The 22,146-nt window shown below is 38.8% G+C and overlaps 1 pseudogene; it reads left to right on the top strand.

The window, feature by feature from the left end:
- The first annotated feature begins 10,194 nt into the window (after positions 1–10,194).
- The window catches only part of LOC100718255 (2-acylglycerol O-acyltransferase 2-like), a 40,758-nt pseudogene continuing 28,806 nt past the window's right edge, over positions 10,195–22,146 (top strand).

Here is a 22,146-nt window from a genome sequence, read left to right on the forward strand (position 1 = left end):
GGGGCATGAAAAGAGGGCCCTTGAGCAACCTTTTTAGTGTCTGCATCAGCCAATTGATTACCCTGAGATAGTTGTCAACTGGTTTTTGATGTCATTTACACTGAATTACTGCCACTTAGTAGGGTAGATAAACAGATAATAAAAGATCATCTATCTCCTTATGATATTTTATAGGCATTCCATTGACTCTTAGGTAATTTCTTTCTTTCCACATGGCTCTGTGAGCATGGAATACTAGTAAAGCACAGTCAGAATCAGTATAAATATTGACCTTTTGTCCCTTGCTGTAGGGCTCTGGTCAGAGTTTTGACCTCTGGTAGCTGAGCACTAGTTCCAGGTGCAAGTGAGGAGCTTTCAAGAGTATAATATTAAGTTACCGCAGCATATTCTGACTTTCTTTTTCCATTTTCCATGAAGGAACTACTGTCACAGAAGATGGTTAAATCTGGGTCAGTCATTGGGGTGTCTAATAAGCCTTTTCTGGCTGCATATGTATGAAGAATTACCTGTTCACAGTTTTGTTTATCAATCTCAATTTCTTCCTCCTGTTCTGGGAAGAAGGTGGTGAGATTTAAGGAGCAACATGTTTTTATTTGAATGGCTGTTTCTTCTAGAAGTAGAGCCTGGTATTTAAGAAGTTAGTTGTCAGACAGCCATAGACTTCCCCTAGATGAAAGGAGTCCTGCCACATGTGAGGTGTGTATACAATGAGACCTTTGCCTAAAGTCAGCTTGGTTGCCTCTGGCAATAAGAAATCCCAAGCTGCTCTGGCTCTAAGGCAAGTAGGCCATCCCTTTGCTACAGTGTGTAATTCATGGCTCAGATACCCTATAGGCTATTGAGTACATCCTCCATCTTGTGTAAGCACTCTGAAAGCCATGCCTTGCCTCTTATCTACATGTAGATTAAAATGGTTTCCTGTTGGTAAGCTCAGGACTGGGGCATTCAGAAATGCTTGTTTAAGCTTTTGGAATGTAGCTTGGGAAGTGCTAGGATTATTTCCAAAAGATGAAAAATATTTCCAAAAGATGAGAAGTATAAAATAAAAAGCAGCCTTTATTCTGAGAACATGGAGAGAGATAACCGGCACCCCCACCGCTGGCGTCTGGCGATCTCTCTGACCGGACATGTGGCGTGGGGTTATGTAAATAGCCTCAGTTTGGGGTGGAACCTAAGGCGGGCATTAGGGATGCACAGGTAGCCCATTGGTCCTAGGTTTGGCGCCATATGTAAATTTCCAGGGGTGGGAAGATGGCATCACAGGTAACTTCCTAGGGGCAGGAGAGATAGAGGCTTCCTGCTTCCGGTTGAGGCTTTCCTGGCTACAGTGTCCTGTCTGGGCCAAAACCCATTCAGGAAGCAGGTTCCCAGCATAAAATAGGGGTATCTACCTTTTGGGTGTCTTTTATACGTTGATAGAGGGGTCCTGCAATCTTCCCATATCCTGGTATCCAAAGGCAGCAAAAGCCTGTAAGTCTTAGGAATCTCCCTAGCTGAGAATCTGTATGTAGAGGAGTACAAAAGGAGGCATCCTTGAAATCTAACACTGAAAACCAGCTGGCATCTTCTGGGATCTGAGAAAGCACAGTGTATAGATTGGATACCATTGGGTGAATGGACACTACTGCTTCTTTTATCAGTCTAAGGTCCTGTAGCAACCTCCATTCCCCACTGGGTTTCTGAATTCCCCAGACTGGAGTATTGCACAGACTACTGCAGGGTTTAAGTAAACCTTGTGTCCTTAGATTATCTATTATAGGTACTAATTCTTTCTTATCTTTGGACCTGAAAGGATTTTGTCTCTGGTGGGGAAAAATAGTAGAATGTTGAGATGTATCTGTAGTGAGCAGCTCCTACTGCCTTACCTATTTTACCTGTAGTTGCTAATACTTCAGGATTTATTTCTGTCTCCATGAGGGGAAGGCAGGGTACCTGGCCTGGGGGCATATATATCACAGTATTTAAACATGATTAAATATCTCTTCCCAAGAGGGGAACTGGATTTTCAGACATAACAAAAAATGAATGTGTAAAAAGAAAACCATCCCAGTTACAGCCTGAGGGTTGTGAAAAGTAGCACATTACCTCCTCACCAGTGACTCTATTCACTGAGGTGTGGTGACTAGAAGAAAGGCCAGGATTCAAAAGAAGGACCAAGAGGCTTGTGCCAGTATCTAGCAATAGGCTGGTTTCTTTTCCCTCTATAGTCATGATTACCCTGGGCTCCTCTGTGGAGAGGACAGTCTGGCCAGAGGGAGAGGACAGCAAGTCCCCTGGGGCTCTTCAGTCCTGCTGGACCAACTGATATGATGGGTGTGAAGCCTCAGGCCTTTGCCTCAGAGGGCAGTCTGACCTCCAAGGTCACCTTTGCAGCTGGGACATGGCCCACGGGGCTTCTGAGTGCAGTCTCTCTTCAGGTGACCTGGCCTGTGGCACCAATAACAAGTAAGTGTTCTCGGTTGCACTCTTCTTGAAGCCCCGAGAATCAGACCTAGGATCTGTTTCTCTCAAGGCTGCGGCAAGAGCAGCTGCCTTCTTGAGGTCTCTTTGTTTTGTCTCTTTGACCTCCTTCTCATCACAGTTATAAAATATTGAGGAGGCAACTTTTACTAAAGGATCAAGGGAACTGTCTGGAGCAAAAGTCATCTTTTGTAGCTTTTTTCTAACACCTGAAGCTGACTGCGTAATAAACTTATCTTTTTTTTATTTAAAGAGAAAAACAAAACAAGACAAAGCAAGACAGTAAAAGACTACAAGTAATACAGAATCTCAAGAGAAAAATATACAGTAAGAATTCATTAGTAAGTAGATTACATATTGTCATCTCAGAAACAGTTGTCCAGGTTACAAAATTAAAGCATACAAAGTGGACATTAATACAGTGAGATTGCAGACAGTTCTGTTCAGTGATCCAACAAAAACTCAGTAATATGGTTTTCTATCCTATACTCTTAAATACTCTTGCAGTTATATCCTTTAGATCACTTTCTTTCCTCCCTTTTTTACGCTAACAATCACACATTTTGGGTTCCATTATTCCCACAGTTCTTATAATTTTTTCTTTAAAGCGGAAAAGAAAAAAAAATATAAAACAAGAAACAAGACAAAACAAAACAGAACAAAAAAAAAAACCCCAATGTGACAAAGCAAAACAGAGTCAGAACAGGGGGATGGACATAGTATATAATGCTGAAAGAGATTACTAGGTGTTCAACAATGGTTACCATTACGCCTCTTATTATCCTACAAAGAGGTGCCTGTACCAGCTGGTATAAAAGAATTGAACAAAACAGTACAGAATAAGACCAGTAAAACCCACTTTGGAGACCTTGCAGGACTTCCAAAGAAGATAATAGTCAAACCATAATGGGCATCATAGAGTATCTGGTTGCCTTCAAAGTGGTTGCCTATACCCTCAAATTTGATACTATTAAACAAAACAGAATATAATAAAATCAGTCAGAACAAGATGTGGAGAACAATACAAGGGTTCAAATCAGGTTAATAGGAAAACAAGAAAGTTACTATAATATATCCCGCTATTTTTAATTTAGTTTTCCCTTAATTAAAAGATACTAAGAAATAAATTAATTTTTAAAAAAAGGAAAAAAGGGGGTGAGATTGAGATTAAAAAAAGAACATATCAATAGCACAACACAGGTCAGAACCGAACAATTTAAGCATCATTGTGTTTACCACCAGATAGCCTGACATTAATAGTAGTTACCATAGTGTCTCTTTTCTTGAAATAATTGAGTGTAACTTCGTATACTATAGCATCAAACTTATCAAGACAGTGTGAAATGATTCAAGAGAATGTAAGTTTTGCAGGGTATTTAGAACAAGCTCACAGAACCTGAACTTCGGTTTCTATGTGATCTCTTTGCCTATAAAAAATTTTGCTTATACTATTGCATACATTAAAATACAATAAGATACAACACGTTAAAACTAATGGAAACAGGAACAACAACTTGATGGGGCTTCAAAGCAGGATGATATTAAATCGGCACTAGCTATTACGCTGTCATTTTCTTCAAAATAGCTATTCGTAGTATCGCAGACAATAATATAAAACAACCCAGATTAAAAACATTTCAACTAATGAGTGAAAACATTATATGTCTTCAAACCAGTGTGACTGAGGAACATGATTACCATGTACTTTTATGTATTCTTATCATTATTTACACTAGGGAAACAATTTGGCATTTATACATGTGAGTTTGATTTATTTCACTTATGAGTATGGTCTTAAGGTGTGTCCATTTATTTATAAATGTCTCAATGTGGTCATTCTTTATAGCTCAATAGTACTCCATTGTATAAAAATACTACAACTTTTTTATCCATTCCTCAGTTGATGGACACTTAGGTTGCTTCCAAGATCTGGCTATTACAAATTGTGCTGCTATAAACATGGGTGCACATATATCACTGTGGTATGATGCTTTCAGTTCTTCTGGGAATATGCCAAGAAGTGGAATAGCTGGGTCAAATGGTGCTTCCAGTCCCAGCTTTCTGAGAAATCTCCAGACTGACCTCCACAATGGTTACACCAGTCTACACTTGCACCAACAGTGCAGGAGAGTTCCATTTCCTCACAGCCTCTCCAGCATTTGTTGTTGGTGGTTTTCTTGATCTTGGCCATTCTTTCAGGAGTGAGATGAAATCTCAGTGTGGTTTTAATTTGCATTTCTCTAATGACTAGTGATGCTGAACATTTTTTCATATATTTCATATATTTATTTATTATTTCATATATATTTATCATATATTTATTTCATATATTTATTTTCATATATTTATTCATATATTTATTTATTTATTTGCCATTTGTATTTCTTCATCTGAAAATTGTTTATTCATCTCAGATGCCCATTTTTGGATGGGGTCTATGAATTTTGGGGGTCTGATTTTTTTTTTAATTCTTTGTATGTTTTAGACAGAAGTCCTTTGTCTGAGGGGCAGTTCACTAGGATTTTTTCCCAGTTTGTGGGTTTTATTTTCACTATGTTAGAGATTTCTTTCAATGTGCAGAAACTTTTTAATAAGATGTGACCCCAGTTATTGACTCTGGGAAGTATTTCCCATGTGGTTTGAGTCTTGTTCATGAATTCTCTACCTACCCCTACATCTTCAAGGTTTTTACCCAATTTGTCTTCCAATAGATTTAGTGTTTCTGTTTTAATATTTAGATCTTTGATCCATTTAGATTTTATTTTAGTATTATGGTGACAGGCATGGGTCTAGTTTTAGTTTTCGGCATATGGAGAGCCAGTTTTTCCAACACCATTTATTAAAGAGACTGTCATTCTTCCAGTGAACATGTTTGGCCCCTTTATCAAAGATAAGGTGGTTGAGTGTGTTTGTAGTTGTGGTTGTATCTTCTAATCTATTCCATTGATCTTCGGCTCTGTTTTGATTCTAGTACCATGTTGATTTTACTACAGTTGCTTTGTAGTATAACTTCAAGTTGGGGATTGTGATGCGTCCTGCCTTGCCTTTGCTGATTAGAACTGTCCTTGATATTCTAGGTCTCTTCTCACTCCAGATGAATTTTAGGATTGATTTCTCGAGATCTATGAGGTATGTTGATGGTATTTTTATCGGGAATGCATTGAATCTGTATAACGGTTTTGGGAGAATGGCCATTTTCACAATATTTATTCTTCCTATCTATGAACAAGGGATGTCTTTCCATTTTCTGAGATCATCTTCAATTTCATTTTTCAGTGTATTATAATTTTCCCTATATAGGTCTTTCACTTCTTGCATGAGAGTAATTCCTAAATATTTCATTTTTTTGGTTGCTAGTGTGAAGGGTGTGGCTTCTCTTATTTCTCTCTCTGTGATTTTGTTGTTAGTGTATAAGAATGATATTGATTTTTGGGTATTGATTTTGTATCCAGCCACATTGCTGAATTTATTTATTATATCTAGAAGTCTTTCAATGGAGCTTTGGGGGTCTTCTCTGTAGAGTATCATATCATCTGCAAATAATGATAACTTAACTCTTCTTTTCCTATCTTTACTCCTTTTATGTCTCTCTCTTGTCTAATTGTTCTGGCTAGAATTTCCAGTACCGTATTAAATAAGACCAGTGACAGGGGACATCCTTGTCTTGTCCCTGATTTTAAAGTAAAGGCCTTCAATTTTTGGCCATTTAGTATGATACTGGCTGTTGGTTTGTCACAGATGGCTTTTATTATGTTGAGGTAAAGACCATCTATTCCAATTTTCTGTAGAGTTTTTATCATGAATAAATGTTGTACCTTGTCAAAAGCTTTTTCTGCATCTATAGAGATGATCATGTGATTCTTACTTTTGACTCTATTGATATGGTGGATTACATTTATTTATTTACATATGTTGAACCATCCCTGCATACCTGGGATGAATCCCACTTGGTCATGGTGTATAATCTTCTTGATGATTTGCTGCATCCTATTTGCCAATATTTTATTGAGGATTTTTGCATTTGTGTTCATTAGGGAGATTGGTCTGTAGTTCTCTTTTTCAGTTGGGTCTTTCTCAGGTTGTGGTACTAAAGTAGTATTTGCTTCCAGGAATGACTTGGGAAGGATTGCTTCCCTTTTAGTTTCACTGAAGAGTTTGAGGAGTGTCAGCATTAGATCTTCCTTGTATTTCTTGTAGAATTCTGCAGTGAATCCGTCTGGGCCTGGGCTCTTCTTTGTAAGTGAGGACTTAATTACATTTTTTATTTCATTAATAGAAATTGGGGTATTCAGCAGTTTTACATCTTCTTGATCTAGCTTTGGTACTTCATATGCTTCTAGGAATCGTTCTATTTCTTCTGTGTTATAAACCTTTGAGAGTAGAGGTTTTGAAATAGGTGTTGATGATCTTCTGTATTTCTATTGGGTCTGTAGTGATTTCACCTTTTTTTATTCCTTATTGCATGAATTTGAGCTTTTTCTTCCCTTTTTAAAATAAAGTTGGCTACGGGCTTACCAATTTTATTTATTCTTTCAAAGAACCAACTCTTAGATGCATTGATTTTTCGGATTGTTTTCTTAGTCTCTATTGCATTGATTTCTGCTCTGATTTTTAAAATTTCCTCTCTTCTTTTGGCTTTGGGTTTGACTTGCTCTTCTTTTTCTAGATGTTTGAGGTGTATCATCAGGTTATTTTTTTGTATTTGTTCTGTTTTCCGGATATGGGAACTCAGTGCAATAAATTTTCCTCTGAGGATAGCTTTCATTGCATCCCACAGATTCCGGTAAGTTGTATTTGTGTTTTCATTTGTTTGTACGTATTGTTAATTTCTTCTTTAATTTCCTCTGTGACCCACTGATTACTCAAGAGTGTTCAGTTTCCATGTGTTTGTGGGATTTTTGCAGTATCTTTTATCATTAATTTCTAATTTCATAGAGCTATGATCCGATAACATGCAAGGGATAATTTCAACTCTTTTGCATTTATTTAAATATATTCTGTGAGGTAATATAAGGTCTATTTTAGAGGATGACCCATGTACTGCTGATAAGAATGTGTATTCTGTTGTTGTTGGGTGGAATACTCTGTATATGTCTGTCAAGTCATTTGTCCACATGTGTGATTCAATTCTTTTATTTCTTTGCAGATTTTCTGTCTGGTTGATCTATCTATCGGTGTCAATGGTGTGTTGAAATCACCTGTTATAATTGTATTACTGCTAATTTGGTTTTTCATTTCTGATATTACTTGTTTTATATAACTGGGTGCTCTGGAATTTGGTGCATATATATATTTAAGTTAGTTATCTCTTCCTCTTGAAGTTTTCTCTTAACCAGTATGCAGTGACCTTCTTGATCTCATCTGATCATTATTGGTTTGAAGTTCACATTGTCTGAAAACAGAATAGTTACCCCTGCTTTTTTTGGATTCCTGTTGCATGGAGTATTGTTTTCTATCCTTTGACTTTCAGTCTGTGAGTATCCTTTTGGGTTAGATGGGTTTCTTGTAGACAGCATATGGTTGGATTTTGTTTCTTGATCCATTCTGCCAGTCTATTTATTTTAACTGGTGCATTGAGACCATTTACGTTAATGGTTATAACTGTTACGTATTGGTTTATTGCTAACATGTTATATTTCTGCCGTTGCATCTTTATCTTTCTGTTCTGCTTAATTGTCTGCTTTGTTTAGTGGTTTTTGCTTAAGTGCATCTAAGCTGTCTTTCAGTATTCTTTGCAGGATTGGCTTGGTGATCATGAAGTTCTTCAGCTGTTCTTTGTCATGGTAGTATCTTATTTCTCCATTGATTTTGAAGGACAGCTTTGCAGTATACATCAGTCTAGGTTGGAAATCATTTTCCTTTAGGGTCTGAAATACTTCACTCCATGGTCTTCTTGACTTTATTTTTTGTGCTGAGAAGTCTGCTGTGATTCTGATAGGTTTTCCTTTATAGGTGATCTGTCTTTTCTCTGTGATACCTTTGAATATTCTATTCTTTTGTTGGACTTCTGGGAAGGTGATTATTGTATGTCTGGGTGTAGTTTTATTTTGGTTATGGTTATTTGGAGTTCTATACGCTTCACTGATCCTGACATCAGTTTCCAATCTCATGTTTCGAAAATTTTCAGCTATTACTTTCCTAAATATCCTTTTGACATCCTTTATGTTGTCCCCTTCTTTTTCATTTATCCATATCAATCTTGTTTTTTTTTCTTTGTATCATCTTGCATCTGTTGAATTGTTATTTCCTGATTCCTTGTTATTTTTAAAACATCTTTCCTGCTCACTAGCTGCAATCTTGTCTTTGAGGTCTGAAATTCTATCTTCACTTTCATCGAGGTGATTTTTACAGCTTTCAATGGAATTTTTGATTTCCTGTATATATCTTTGCATCTGATTTATAAATTCTGTTTGTTTCTTATATTGTTCCTCCAGGGATTCTACTTTTTCTGCACATATTTTCTAATGCTTCTTAGGTTTTTTCATTCCTTTACACCCCTAATATATCATTCACTCTGCTCTAGAATTATCTCACTCACATTTTACATGTTTGCTTCTTGTTGTGCCATCTTCTATTCCTATATTTCCTGCAAAACTCTTTGAGTTTCCCCATGATTTTGCCTGTCTTGTTTACTTCTTTCATTCCCTAGAATGGTGACACATAGCTGATAGCCAAATCAAAACAGAACAACAACAAAAACACCAAATATTAGAACTGTTAAATGTATGATATTATCAGACAAGTGTGTGAAGGGGACACTTGGAAGAAAAGCAGTGTCACTGTCAGAAACTAGTTAAGAAGGAATAAGCTAGGATTGACTTTAAATTTTTACAACTTAGTTTTAAAACACAACCAAAGGGCCAACAGTAAAATTCTGAAAGGCACTGGAGATAGGTGAAGGGAGATGACAGAGTTAGGAATGTAAATTTGAGAGCTATTCTTAGGTTGGTGAATGCATTTATTTATCCACCAGACTTCTGGCAATGAATCTGTCTCTTCCTCCATCTGCCAATAAATTTATGCATTCATTCATTGGTTTATGCCACAAATTGCTAAGAGAATTACGAGCGACGTGCTAGGACCTGTGGATGAAGTGGCAATAGGCAATCCGTGCCCTCAAAGTGTACATGTCTGGAGAGAATCGGAGCATATTGAACATAAGTTTAGAACAGATTCTACTAAGCACTACTACAAGGGAGTCATAAGTACCATGCACAGTTTCTAATTGAAAATATGTGAGTGAAAACAGAAAGCATAAATTAAACACAAGCCAAGAATTAAGGGGCAATAGATAGGAAGAAGTGATGAGCAAATAAAGAAGTGAGTTGAGGCCATAAGAGGAAAAATGGGAGAAATTTTAGGAAAAACGGGGCTTTAGAGTTAGTGACTGTCAATCTTATTTCTTATGAGCAGAGAAACTTTGGAAAACTATTTCTTTATCCTCTCTTAACCTCTCTGGGAAACAGAAATATGAGTATTGAGCTCATAGCAATATTATGGGGTAAGTTCAATATTATGGGGTAAGTTCAATATTATGGGGTAAGTTGATGCATAGCAGGGACTCCGTGGTGGCAGTGCGGTGGTGGTGGTGATAATAGTAATGGTGATGCTGCTCCTGCCACTGCTGCTGCTGATAGGGTGATAGCAGTGGTGATTGTGGTTGCAGTAATGGTGATGGTGGTGGTGGTTGTGGTAGTGACATTAATGGTGATGATGATGATGATGATAATGGCAATGACGGTGGTGATGGTGATGGCAGTGGTGGCAGAAGTGGTGATGATCATGGTGATGGTGATGATGCTCATGAGAATGGCGAGTGGAAGGTATCTTGGAGACCCTACTCCTTCCTGTTGATCTGGGAGTTATTTTTCATGGCTATGAGGTTAGTGCATGAAGTTCTGGTGGAGAGAAAGGTAGACCAAGTTTTGCTGGCATCTTTTGCAAGATGTCTATAATTTAATGATAAACTGATACCAGCCACTCACTTTCTGTATGAAACTACGTTAGCTGCAATCCATTAAACTGGTTTTCTCATTCAGGATATTTCATGAGCATTCAAGTGAAGTAAGTTTACATATATTTTTCTATTTTAAAAGCATGCCTTTTCATTGGGCTTAAATAGTAGGGTCAAGTGTAATGGTCAAAGGAAGTAGTTTTTCATTAGTCAATTTGCACTTGATAAATATGGGGGGCTTTGCAGAAGATAAGGGCTTCTGGTCAAAAGCACCTTATCTTCTGCACCTCTGCAGAAGGACAAAGCACTGGAGACTCTAGGGGTAGGAAGCAGGGAGCAGAGACTGTAGGGGTAAAAAGAAACATTCCTGTCAGGCAGGCCAAGTGTGGCAATGTCATTTTAATATCACCTGCCAAAGCACCCAGAGTTGTACCCAGCATGCATCAATGATGGGACCATACTTTATCACATGGAACTTACCTCCCACGTGCATTGACAGCTAGGATGACTGCAAAATGGAAGGCTGACAGGACGCAGTTGGCTAACTTCGGTGACCAACAAATTTTTGGATCATAATTCACTAGATTAGAGGAAACCTCTCATTATCAAGCATCTACAGATGGCCAGGCCTCGTGCTAGTGGTTTCACATCTAATCATTGTAGCAACCCATCAGTTAGTATAATTTGTCTCATTTTGTAAATGAAGAACTCAGTGCTCAGATGGCGTGAGTAATGTACACCATATTGTAGAAGTAACTCATGGATGAACCAGCATATACCTCCAGGTGTTTCAGATGCAATACTCTGACTCACTCAGCTCTGTAACCACACTTTGTAGGTATGTGTGAGGCACTTGGGATTTAACTAGACTGCAAAGAAGACTGCAGAATGAGAGAACAATGGCTCTGACCTTTCTCCACACTACTGAGGGCTATACAATTTTTCAGGCATCCAAATTTCAAAAGAGCTGAATCTGAACCTGCATCACATGGGTGGAATGGATAATGTCAAAGTGAGCAAGAAGGTGGCATTGGGGACATCAAGGTCAAGGTGGGAAATGGAATGTATAAAATTTTCTAGAGCCCCTTATAGCAGTGATCTCCTACCAATCCCAAACCTCTGTCTCCTTTTTGCTCCTCTCAGGAACACTAGAATAGCATGTGTGGCCTTAACATGAGACAATGCAATTCTTCATCCTAGGCACCTAGTTGGTGTGACTCATGCCTAACCTTTTTGGGGGGCCTGGGCTTTTTGCAGAGACCCAGGAATGTTTAATGGTTTCATGTCTTAGGGTTCAGGAGCTTCTTAAGAACTTGCAGCAATATTTAAGCCCCCAAATAACAATGTATTGGCTCCAAGTTATCAATAGAACAGCAACATCCAAATGCATGGACATTTAATTAAATGTCTAAAATGCAATATTATTCCAACTTGTTGAGAGCAGCCCAGGTCAAATCCTACTTAAGTCTTACAAATATAAGTTCAAGTTACAAAACAAAATTATTGATTTACTCTTTCCAGAACTTGAGATGGTCAAAATCCTTTTACTGCAGTAAATAGTACTTCATATAGGTGCAGTTTATTATGCTCATTAGGATGACGGTGGACTCAAGACTCCAAAGGTCTAAGAGGAGCACTGCTGGCCTCGCAGTGCAAGACTGACCCAGGTCCAGCAGTGGCTGTGAAGGATGAGGCTTCAGTTGTTTCCTCGTAGAAAAGGCACCACAATTCCAAATGGCCACTTGTCACCAGCAACTGTACTCTCTTAGGAAAGACTGGCAAGAACAAAGGGCAAGAGAACCTCATTGGCTATACATAGGTGATTAACCACCCATTGACCCCCCTGCTTGTTTGGATAATGGAGCAATATAGTTAGGTGTGGGTTCGAGAAACTTCATCTGGCTACTTCTGGGTGGGCCAAAGGCAGGACAAGAGATCAAATTGAGATGGCTGTAGCAGCACCTGATGGAGATATGGTAGTGGTTCAACTTGAAATATGGGTAGGAGAGATAGAAGAAAGAAGATGAAGAGAAATACGTGCTTCATGTAGAAATGCTAAGACCTAAAAAACAAGATGTTGGCACAAAAAGAAAAAAGGACGTGGGCAACCCCAGAACTGTGGGGTGAGTGTGCCAGCCACGGTCAAGCAATACAAGAGCAGCAATTGCTTGGAGATGTTTACATCACTTAGGGACAGAGGGCTCAAATGGCTCTTCAGGCATTTAAAGGAGACCCTAGAGGATGTTAAGTAACACCTTGGCATCACAAGATAGGTCAAAGTGTTGCAGGTAGCCAAGTTAGTTAGAAATATTATAGACAGTGAAGTCTGGAGTCACCATTCCAACCCACTAGGAAACAGTCACAGCTCTCTAGGAATGCCCACTTTCTACATGACTCGCTTCTCCATTTGTCTCCAATTTAATCAATTTCACCTGAACTACTAATCTTATTAGCTAACTATAGTTATGGCCCACCTTATGCCCATTTGCCTTGTGAGTTCCCCATCTTTCCTCATCTTAAACTGGTCTCATTCCATGATTTTGCTCTATAAAAGTCCCTACAAAAGACAGAGTCCTTGGAAACCTGCGTGGGACCCTTTCTCTCTCTCTCTCTCTCTCTCTCTCTCTCTCTCTCTCTCTCAGACAAAAGCTTTACTTCTCTCAATAAATATATGCTACTCTTAACCTCCATTGGTCTTAAAATTCCTTCTTCAATTTTAGAGAACACAAACTTGGGAACATAGTAGGTTGGGAGTTTCATTTTCCTGTCTCATTTGGAGGTCCCACTGAGATCCCTGGACATAGGGGAAAGTTTGCTTTTGCTTCATAGACTCTGGGCCTCATTTAGGTAATAACTTTTATGCTGAAAATTTTGCTTTGCCTTTGCCTGTTGTTTATAACTTCTTGTGATAATTACTTGCTATTTGCCCATTGTTTTAAATTGGTTTGTCTCATAAAGTTTTATTAATGTAATGTCAATCTAAGTTAAAACATGGGAAATTTATAAAGTTATGATATTTCTTTAATGGTATATTATTATTACTTTGTTCTTGTACAAGTTAAATTTAAATTAGTTGCTAAAGTTACTGTTACTCCTTGCTTGACTGTATTTAGGCAATAGAACTAGAGAGAAAAATAGTATAACATCTCTGACATGGTTTAATGTAAACTTCTATAAATGGTTCTCTTAAATGGAAATCTAGCTCAGAAATAGAAAATATACATACCTACAAAAAAAGTCAGCTCCTTCCATCATTTAAATAGCACTAGGTTGGTGGCTGGTCTTCAAGATTTGGAGGACAGGTTTCTCTGAGACAGACTGGCTCTGATCCTCCTCTATAGTCTAGAGGAACTGTCAAGCCTGTTCTGCTTCAGTTCTGCTTCAGTTTCCTTCTTTTGACTTTACCTCTACTCTTTTTTCCATTTTGTACTTTCCTTATAGAGGCATGTGAAATTAGGAAAAATAGGTTATTCCAATCTTTTCCTTCTTTAGTTAAGCACATAGAAGATGAACGTTTGCTAACACCAAAATCAGGGAAGTCATCTTAGACCTAGGACACATACTCTATCTCTAGGTCAGGTGAGACATCATTGGGATTGTTCCCAGCCAGGAGAAGACACATAAGAGCCATGTCCCAGCTCAGTGTTCTGGAAAAATCTCCTTTGGAGATTAAACCTGAGACACAGTGGGGAGAACTGGCTTCCATGTGACAGTGGAAGAAGCTATCCCTAAAAGCAGCACAAATATGCGACCTAAAGACTTTTAGAAAAAGGAGGTGTCCAACCTCTCAAGTTGTTGACTTTAAAACCTTTATTGTAAATTCAAGAGCAGTAGGTAATAATCTTTCTCAGGCTTTTAACTATCCCTTTTGACAAACAGTGGTTACTCTGCCAGCTAATTAATTTCTCTTATAGCAGCTGCCACCCTCAAAATCAGGGGACAGTTATCCTCAGCACCTGCTTGGTGAATCGCCTTTGAAGCCAGTGACCAATGGAATCAATGGAATGTTGACCAGACAGACAGTTGAACTCCTTTATGGAGATTGAGCTCTGGTTATTGTTGTACCCCCAAAACAAGGCCAAAAAATGTTATTCAAGAAAAAAGATGTCTTATTTTAAAAAGAGTGCTTTTATTTAAGCTGGCACCAGTGACACAGTGCATATGGAGTTTGCAAAACTGTGTAACTGGGTTAGAATTTTGACAGACTTTTATACTGCAAAGTATAAACTGCAAAGTACGGAGTTATGTGCAGTGAGTAAGAATGAAGAAGGCCTTTGTTCCCCTTTGCTGGGGTCAGAGATGTTTTGCAGTTGGTGGTTACCTCCTTTTCCCTTAATTTATTGCCCTTGGTCTGCTAATTCCAGGAACATTTGTTTCTTATAAAGGGAACAAAGATTGACATAGTGTCATTTGTCTCTCACAAAGGGAACAAAGGTTGACACAGCAAACAGGTTACTAGGGTGATGATGCATACGGAACAGTATAATGATGCGTCAGTTAATCTATAACTGTGTGGTTAGTGCTCCAGTGCCCAATCTTTTTAACTTTGCATTTTAGTTTTTTAGCAGTTTAGTACAACATTCCCCACTGATTTTTGTCAGTTAGCCAAATCATTATCTCATGGAGTTTTTAAACAGAGGTATCTGTTTATAACCTTGTGTACTTAAAATCATGAGTTTTATAGTTTGAACTTGATCTTTGATGTAATTTACCACTTTATTTATAATGCAAGATCCAATTGTTAAATAAGTAAGTAAGACTAACAGAGGTCTGGAGGCTGCTGTGATTAACGTTGTCAACCAGAAAGATAGAGAAAACCATCATTCAGACCAATTCTGTTCAGCTTGTCTGGCTTATTCTCATTCCTGTAACTGCCTTTTAAAGGCTGGCCATACTTTGTTGGATAACCCCAGAATGACTGACATACAAGCAACAATTTTTTCCTAAGGCCAAACAGACGCCTCTTTTCTTTAGGAACAGGAAATCCAGACTCCGCCAGTTTTGTAAAACCATCTCAGCCAGTGAACTTAAAGAATCATCTAATTTGGAGACAGAGTCAGTAAGGGCTGCTAGATCATGGATGAGTGCACTTAAGTGTCTATAATTTTGGTTTCTAACTATTAGGCTGAACACTCCTAAACCTATTGACCCTGCCATCCCAATTCTTACTAAGATGGATAAGAGTATGGGATTTCCCTTCACTCAGACCAGACTCTTTAAGTCAAAGCTAGCCAAAAAATGACTCCTACCATTATCTCCAGAGTACCAGTACACTTGGGGAAAGATATGGACTAATATGCAAAGCTCAGGGCGCTGCATGGAGCAAAGAGTTATACCAGAAGTACAGACAAACCAGGCTCCATTGGGAGCAACAAGGTGCTGACTAGCAGGACAGGAAAAATTATGAACCAAAGCTGAAGAGGTAAGGTTACAGAGTGCAGCATAAGGGGAAGTGTTCAAGGAGTAGGAGGCCGAGTAAACATAGGTTCCTGGAGTACCCTGTATACTGTCCAGTGTGAGAGGGGGCCTAGCACCTCACCAACAAGTGGTGTTATCTGCAGAGGAATTTAAAAGTTGATTTGCCATAATAGTCACAGGGGTGTCATACAGGTGGGAGGTCGAGATGGGAGGCATAGTCAGCAGTCAGCAATGAGGTTTGGGGCACTAAGATTGAGAAACTGGTAAGCAATGTCCAGAGGCAAAAAGGGGTCTAGGGATGGTGCAGAAATGGCAGAAGGCAAAAAGGTCTCAGGAGCAGGAAGTCTAGTGGAGGAGGGTGGGAGATGAGTGACAGGAAGAGATCAAGGTGGCTGGGGAGCCTGAAGGCCTATGGGCCTGGTGGGGGCTTGTCCAAACAGGCCCAGGAATGAACTGAATAGTAAAGGCACTTCCCAGGTCATATCCAGAGACCCATAACCTAATACCATAATGTAATCCTGCTTTCAAACAGGATCAGTTTGAATTTTGGGTCTGAAAGTCATAAGATTACACTGGTTGAGGGTGCAGGAAGATAGGGTTTTCTGAGTGAGGAAAAGGTAATGACCCCCTTTTTTCCCTGCCAAGGAGATATAGATTTACAACCCAAATGTCTACAAAAATATTTTGTCTCTATGAACTGTGAACACCTACTAGTGTGATCAGAGGGTGGCTGATGCTTTTGGGGGCAAAGATACCAGCCAGTGGACTGTAATTCCTTTTAACTATGTAGGTCTCTATAAGGCTCTATTAGCAACCAATCATGCAGCATGCCTGCAGACCAAACAACATTTCCTTCTGTCTATTTTTTGCTGGGATGTTATTTAATAGGGCACATAAATCTATCTTAATTATCCCATGGACAGTAGTGTTGGCTATCAATAATTCTCCAGTGAAATAGTAATTTTCCAAGTTCCAAACAATGGATTATGAGGTATCTCTTTGGGGTCTCCATAAGGAAGAATACACAAGAACAAGATTATCAGATACATTTGGCAATTTTAAGCTAAAGAATCCTTAGGGAGAACAGCAGTCTACTTATCTGTAGGTTGATCACTGTTGGAGGTCAGAAATGGCTTGAAGTGGGAATGGTGAATCCAGGCAGACTTTCTAGTGACTTTGATGGTGGTCGGGGTGCTGAGGACCATGGTGTAGGGGCCTTCCCATCATGGTTTGAGAGGACTCATGATGATGTCTCTTGATGAGGACTAGTGTCCCAGGTTCCACTGCAGGACATTCACCCTCAGGATAGGCTGCAGGCAGAGGTTATTGTTCTCAGAATAACTGGTGGATGGAAGTCAGAACTAGCTGAAGGACCTGGAGGGACTTAACAAGATCTCCATTAGCCAGATCAGCTAATTTTTCCTTAGAAATATTAGGAATAAGAGGAGGAGGTCTCCCATATAGAACTTCAAAAGGGGAAACACCTGCAACATATGTGGGGGTACATTATGCATGGAAGAGGGCAAAAGGAGGGAGACTCACTCAGTTCTTGCCAGTTTACAATGCTGTCTTAGTTATTACCATTTTAAAGGTCTGGTTTATCCTTTCTACTTGTCCTGCACTTTGAGGCCAGTAAACACAATGGAGTTTCCAATCAATCTGTAAAGCTTGGGTTAGTTTTTGAGTTATCTGGGCTATAAAAGCCGGGCCATTGTTGAATCCCATGGATAAAGGGAGGCCAAATCAGGGAAACTGCTATCAGGGCTGACTCAGACTTAGTAGGAAAAGCTTCGACCCACTCAGTGAAAACATCTACCATTACTAATAAGTACTTATTCCCTTGAAGTTCAGGATTTTCCATTTCTGTGAAATCTATTTCCCAATGTTTTCCAGGCATAGTCCCACAATAATGAGTGATTTCCATTTGTTGTGGTCACTTTGGGTTCACCAACTGGCACTGAGGGCATCTAAGGCTCACAGACTGAGTAAGCTTTGATAACTGAGAGATAAAGAAATGATTTCAAAAAAGGGCAGTGAGTTTTGATGTTCCCATGTGAGTGGATCGATGAGCTTGTTGATGAGTTCTCATCCCAAGGCCCTGAGGAGGAGGACTCACTTATCAGGCAGTTGGTACCAGCCCCCAAGGATATTAGGATTCACTTAGAGTTGAGCTGCCAAATTCAAGTCTTTTTGAGAAAAGGGCTCTGACAGAGTAGGTGGAATCAGCAGCAATGCTGGGGCTGTCTCAATGCCCACTGATTTTGTGGCCACTTTTCAGGCAGTGGTGTCTGCTAGATTGTTTAATAGTCACCTTCCTTAGCATCCAAATGGCAGCTAACAAATCCGAAATGTGGGGAGCATTTTTGATCTTTTGGTGCCCTGAAGTCAATAAAACCCATTCTTGATAAATGGCCCCATGAATATGGGCAGTAGCAAATGTGTATCTTACAACTTGAGGGCCTCAGTGAAGGCAATGAGTTCAGCCCATTGGGCCAATGTTCCTGGCTCCAAGGTTTGTTCCCATAGAATCTGAGAGTCCATAGTGACAGCGGCTCCCATGACCCGCTTACCTTGACAGATGTAACTGCTTCCATCAGAGAAATACGATGGAACTCCAGAAAGTAGCTCATCTGTCAAGTCTGGTCAAATCCTTGTGAGATGATCAATAACCTCTAGGAATCAGGATAGCTGGGTTTAAAGCCACTGTCCCTTGAAACTGATGGTAGTCGAATCCAGAAGTAATGCCTGATAGTGCATAATTGGGAGTTAGGCAGCCATCACTTTGGTGGAGCCTTGATGAGTCTCCAGTGAATGGGAGGAGACAATTAAGAGTTTTCATCCAAAAGTCAATTTTTGAGACTCCTTTACTAGGAGAGCCACCGAGGAAATCACTCACAGACAAGGTGGCCATCCAGCTGCCACATTATCAAGCCCCTTGAAAAGATCTAAAGCTCAGGGAAGAGCTTGGGACAGTCCTTTCGCCAACACCCATTCTCTTTGCAATAAGCACATTGATTTTTTGTCTAGGGATGGAGGAGACTTCTCATCTGGCTGGATGACTTTGTCAGCTACCATTCCCAGCACCTTTGTCCACTTCTGGGTCTTTAGGGTTCTTCCAGTTGTCAAATATCTTTTAAGCAATCTCTAAGAACTGACTGAGGGACATTCCCTCAAATCCCTCAAGCCTTTGCAATTTTTGCTTAATATTAGGGGATCACAGTTACAAAGGCAATATTAATGGCCCTTGCTTTTTAGGTGGTACTGGATCTAAGGGTGTAAAAATGTAACAGGCCTCTAGCAATCTTTCCAGAAACCCCGAGGCAGACTCATCAGCCAATTGTCTCATCTCTGCTACATTGGACAAATTGGTGGATTTTCTGGCAGCACCCTTAAAGGCTTCCTAGAACAACTGGTGATACTGATGGAGAGCCTCCTTACCTCTGGTTGTCCAATTAGGGTGGGACAAAGGGAAAACATGGTTCTGGCATTCGGGATCAGAGGACGGGTTTTCATCTGGAACTCACACTGCTTTTTATCCCATGGTGTGAATGTTTTCTCTTTCTTCTGCTGTAAACAAAACCTGCAAAATCTGCTGGCAGTCATCCCAAGGGGGGTGATGAGTGGAGAAGACAGATTCTAAAAGAGAAATAAGGCCCTGAGGGTCCTTAAAAAATGGGGGATTGAAGAAGAGGAGTCCGGCAATTCTGAACACTGATGCTTCCTAGTCCAGATGGGACTGAGGATTACAGTCCTTTTTAATTTTTATTTTCATTGGCAAATATATTTTATACAATGGTCAACACTGAATGATTATCATTATATAAACTTGGGATGACAAAGGGCTCCAGTTTGTCCTCCCCCTTTTTGGAATATAATCTTTTTTTTTTTATTTAAGGAGAAAAACAGAAAAAGGGTACAAGTAATACAAAATTTAAAAAATAAACAGTAAGAAATCACTAGTTAATATATTACATATTCTCATCTTAGAAATAGTTGTTCAAGTTACAAAATTGAAGCATATAAAGTGGACTTTCAAATAGTGAGAGTGCAGTTTTGTTCAGTGATCCAACAAAACTCAGTAATATGGTCATCTATCTTATACACTTAAACATATATGCAGTTATAACCTTTAGAGCACTTTCTTTTCTTTTCTTTTCTTTTCTTTTGTAAAATGACAATTACACATTTTGGGTTTTATTACTCCCACAATTCTTATTACTTTTTTTGAAGAGAGTAAAACCAAATGCAACATATCAGAACAGAGTCAGTCAAATCAAAAGGATGGACATAATAGATAATGTAAAAACAAAATACAAGGTGATCAACAATGGTTACCATACTGCCTCTTGCTATTTTAAGAAGCATTGCTAGTTATAATAAAAATGAACAAAACAGTAAAGAATAAAACCAAAGCATTGGAGACATTATAGGACTTTAAAAGAAGATAATAGTCAACTGGAATGGGCGTTATAGTGAATCTTATTGTCTTAACAGTTTTGCCTATACTTTCGAACTTGGTACTATCAAGTAAAGCAGAATAGGGGAAAATCAGTCAAAACAAGATGGTGAGGGAAATACAGGATTTCAAGTCAAGTTAATAGGAAATCAAAGTACGTTACTATAATGTATCCTGCTATTTTTTATTTTTCCCTTAATTAAAAAGATAAAAAGAAAAAAGTAAATAATTAAATAAAAAGTGGATTGAGATAAAAGAGGGCATAACAACAGAACAGCTCAGGTCAAAACATACCCATTTAAGCAAAATAGTGTTTCACCACAAGATATCCTGACATAAAAATAGTTATCATAGTGTCTCTTTCCTTGAAATCTTTGGGTATAACTTCATATACTGTAGCACCAAACATATCAAGACACTATAAAACCATTCAAGAGAATGACATTATTACAGGGTATTTAGAACCAACTATCAGAAAATGAACAATGGTTTCTGTATAATCCCCTTGTCTATAAACGTTTTTACTTATATTATCATATATAATAAAATCCAATAAGGTACAACCTTTTAAGACAGATGGAAACAGAAGAATACAAGTTTGATGGGACTTCAAAACAAAATGATACTAAATCAGCACTAGCTATTATGATGTCTTGTTTTCTCCAAACTAGCTGTTCCTACCTTCCGATCTTCTCTGCCTCATTTCTGTTGAGCTCTTTTTCTGTCGTTTGTTGTCAGTTTGTCTTCTTCATTTTGCTTTCTGCTCCATTCATTGTGGCCTCTCTGCCACTATTTCTGAAGTCTTGGTATTTTCCTTTTTAAGAATATCCTGCAGTATTCTCTGTAGAGTTGAATTGGTGGTTGCAAATTCCCCTAGTTCCTCTTTATCCTGGAAGCACCTTGTTTTTCCATCAATTTCTAGGGACAGTTGTGCAGGATATACCAATCTTGGCTGGAGGTTATTATCTTTCAAAGCTTGAATTATTTCCCCCCATGCTTTTTGTGATTTGATAGTTTGTGCTGAGAAGTCTGCTGTAATTCTGATGGGTGTTCCCTTGTAAGTGATCTGTTTCTTGTCTCTGATGGCTTTTAGTATTCTGTTCTTATATTGGATTTCTGGAATTTTGATTATTATATGCCTGGGTGTAGTTCTGTTTGGGTTGTAGGTGGCTGAGGTCCTGTATGCATCGTACATCTGATTGTCTTTACTTTTTCTTAAATTAGGGAAATTCTCCTGGATTATTTCTGTGGATAGCTTTTGTAGTCCATTTGTTTGTGTCCTTACTTGTTGTTTTATGTTCTTAATTCTTAAGTTACAGATCCTCTTATCATCTTCTAGCCTTTGTATTGTTGCTGGGGTTTTTTTTTGTTATTTTTAAGAAGTTTTTCATTTCATGCTTCCATATTACAAATCTGCCCCCAGTTCAGGTAATCTATCCTTAGTTTCTTTCAAGCTGTTATGCCAGTTTTCAATAGAGTTTTTAGTTTCCTGGTAATCTCTTTGAACCTGCTTCATGTATTATCTATTTTCTCCATCAGACAATTCTCCCCTTTTTTTTTTTTCTGTTCTCCCATTGCACCATCTGTTTTTTCTTGGTGGTGTTTGGCATTTCTCTAACTATTCTGCTTATGTCTAGCTTCAGGTCATTAATAACTTCATTCCTGAACTTGTCTATGAGGCTCTGGAGATAGCGCTTTATGTCTATTGGTGCCATGCCGGATATTGCATGTTTCTCAGGATTGGGGGCTGAGGACCCTTTCTTGTTGCTCCCTCGTCCCATATTTTTTGTTCCTTTTATACAAGAGAATATAGGAGACCCAGTTTCTTTCTTTGTTGGTCACAGTTTGTTTGAATTGC

This window comes from Cavia porcellus, unplaced genomic scaffold (assembly GCF_034190915.1).
Source record: "Cavia porcellus strain 051 isolate PalLab524CR breed Dunkin Hartley unplaced genomic scaffold, mCavPor4.1 scaffold_9, whole genome shotgun sequence".
In the NCBI taxonomy this organism is placed as follows: Eukaryota; Metazoa; Chordata; class Mammalia; order Rodentia; family Caviidae; genus Cavia; species Cavia porcellus.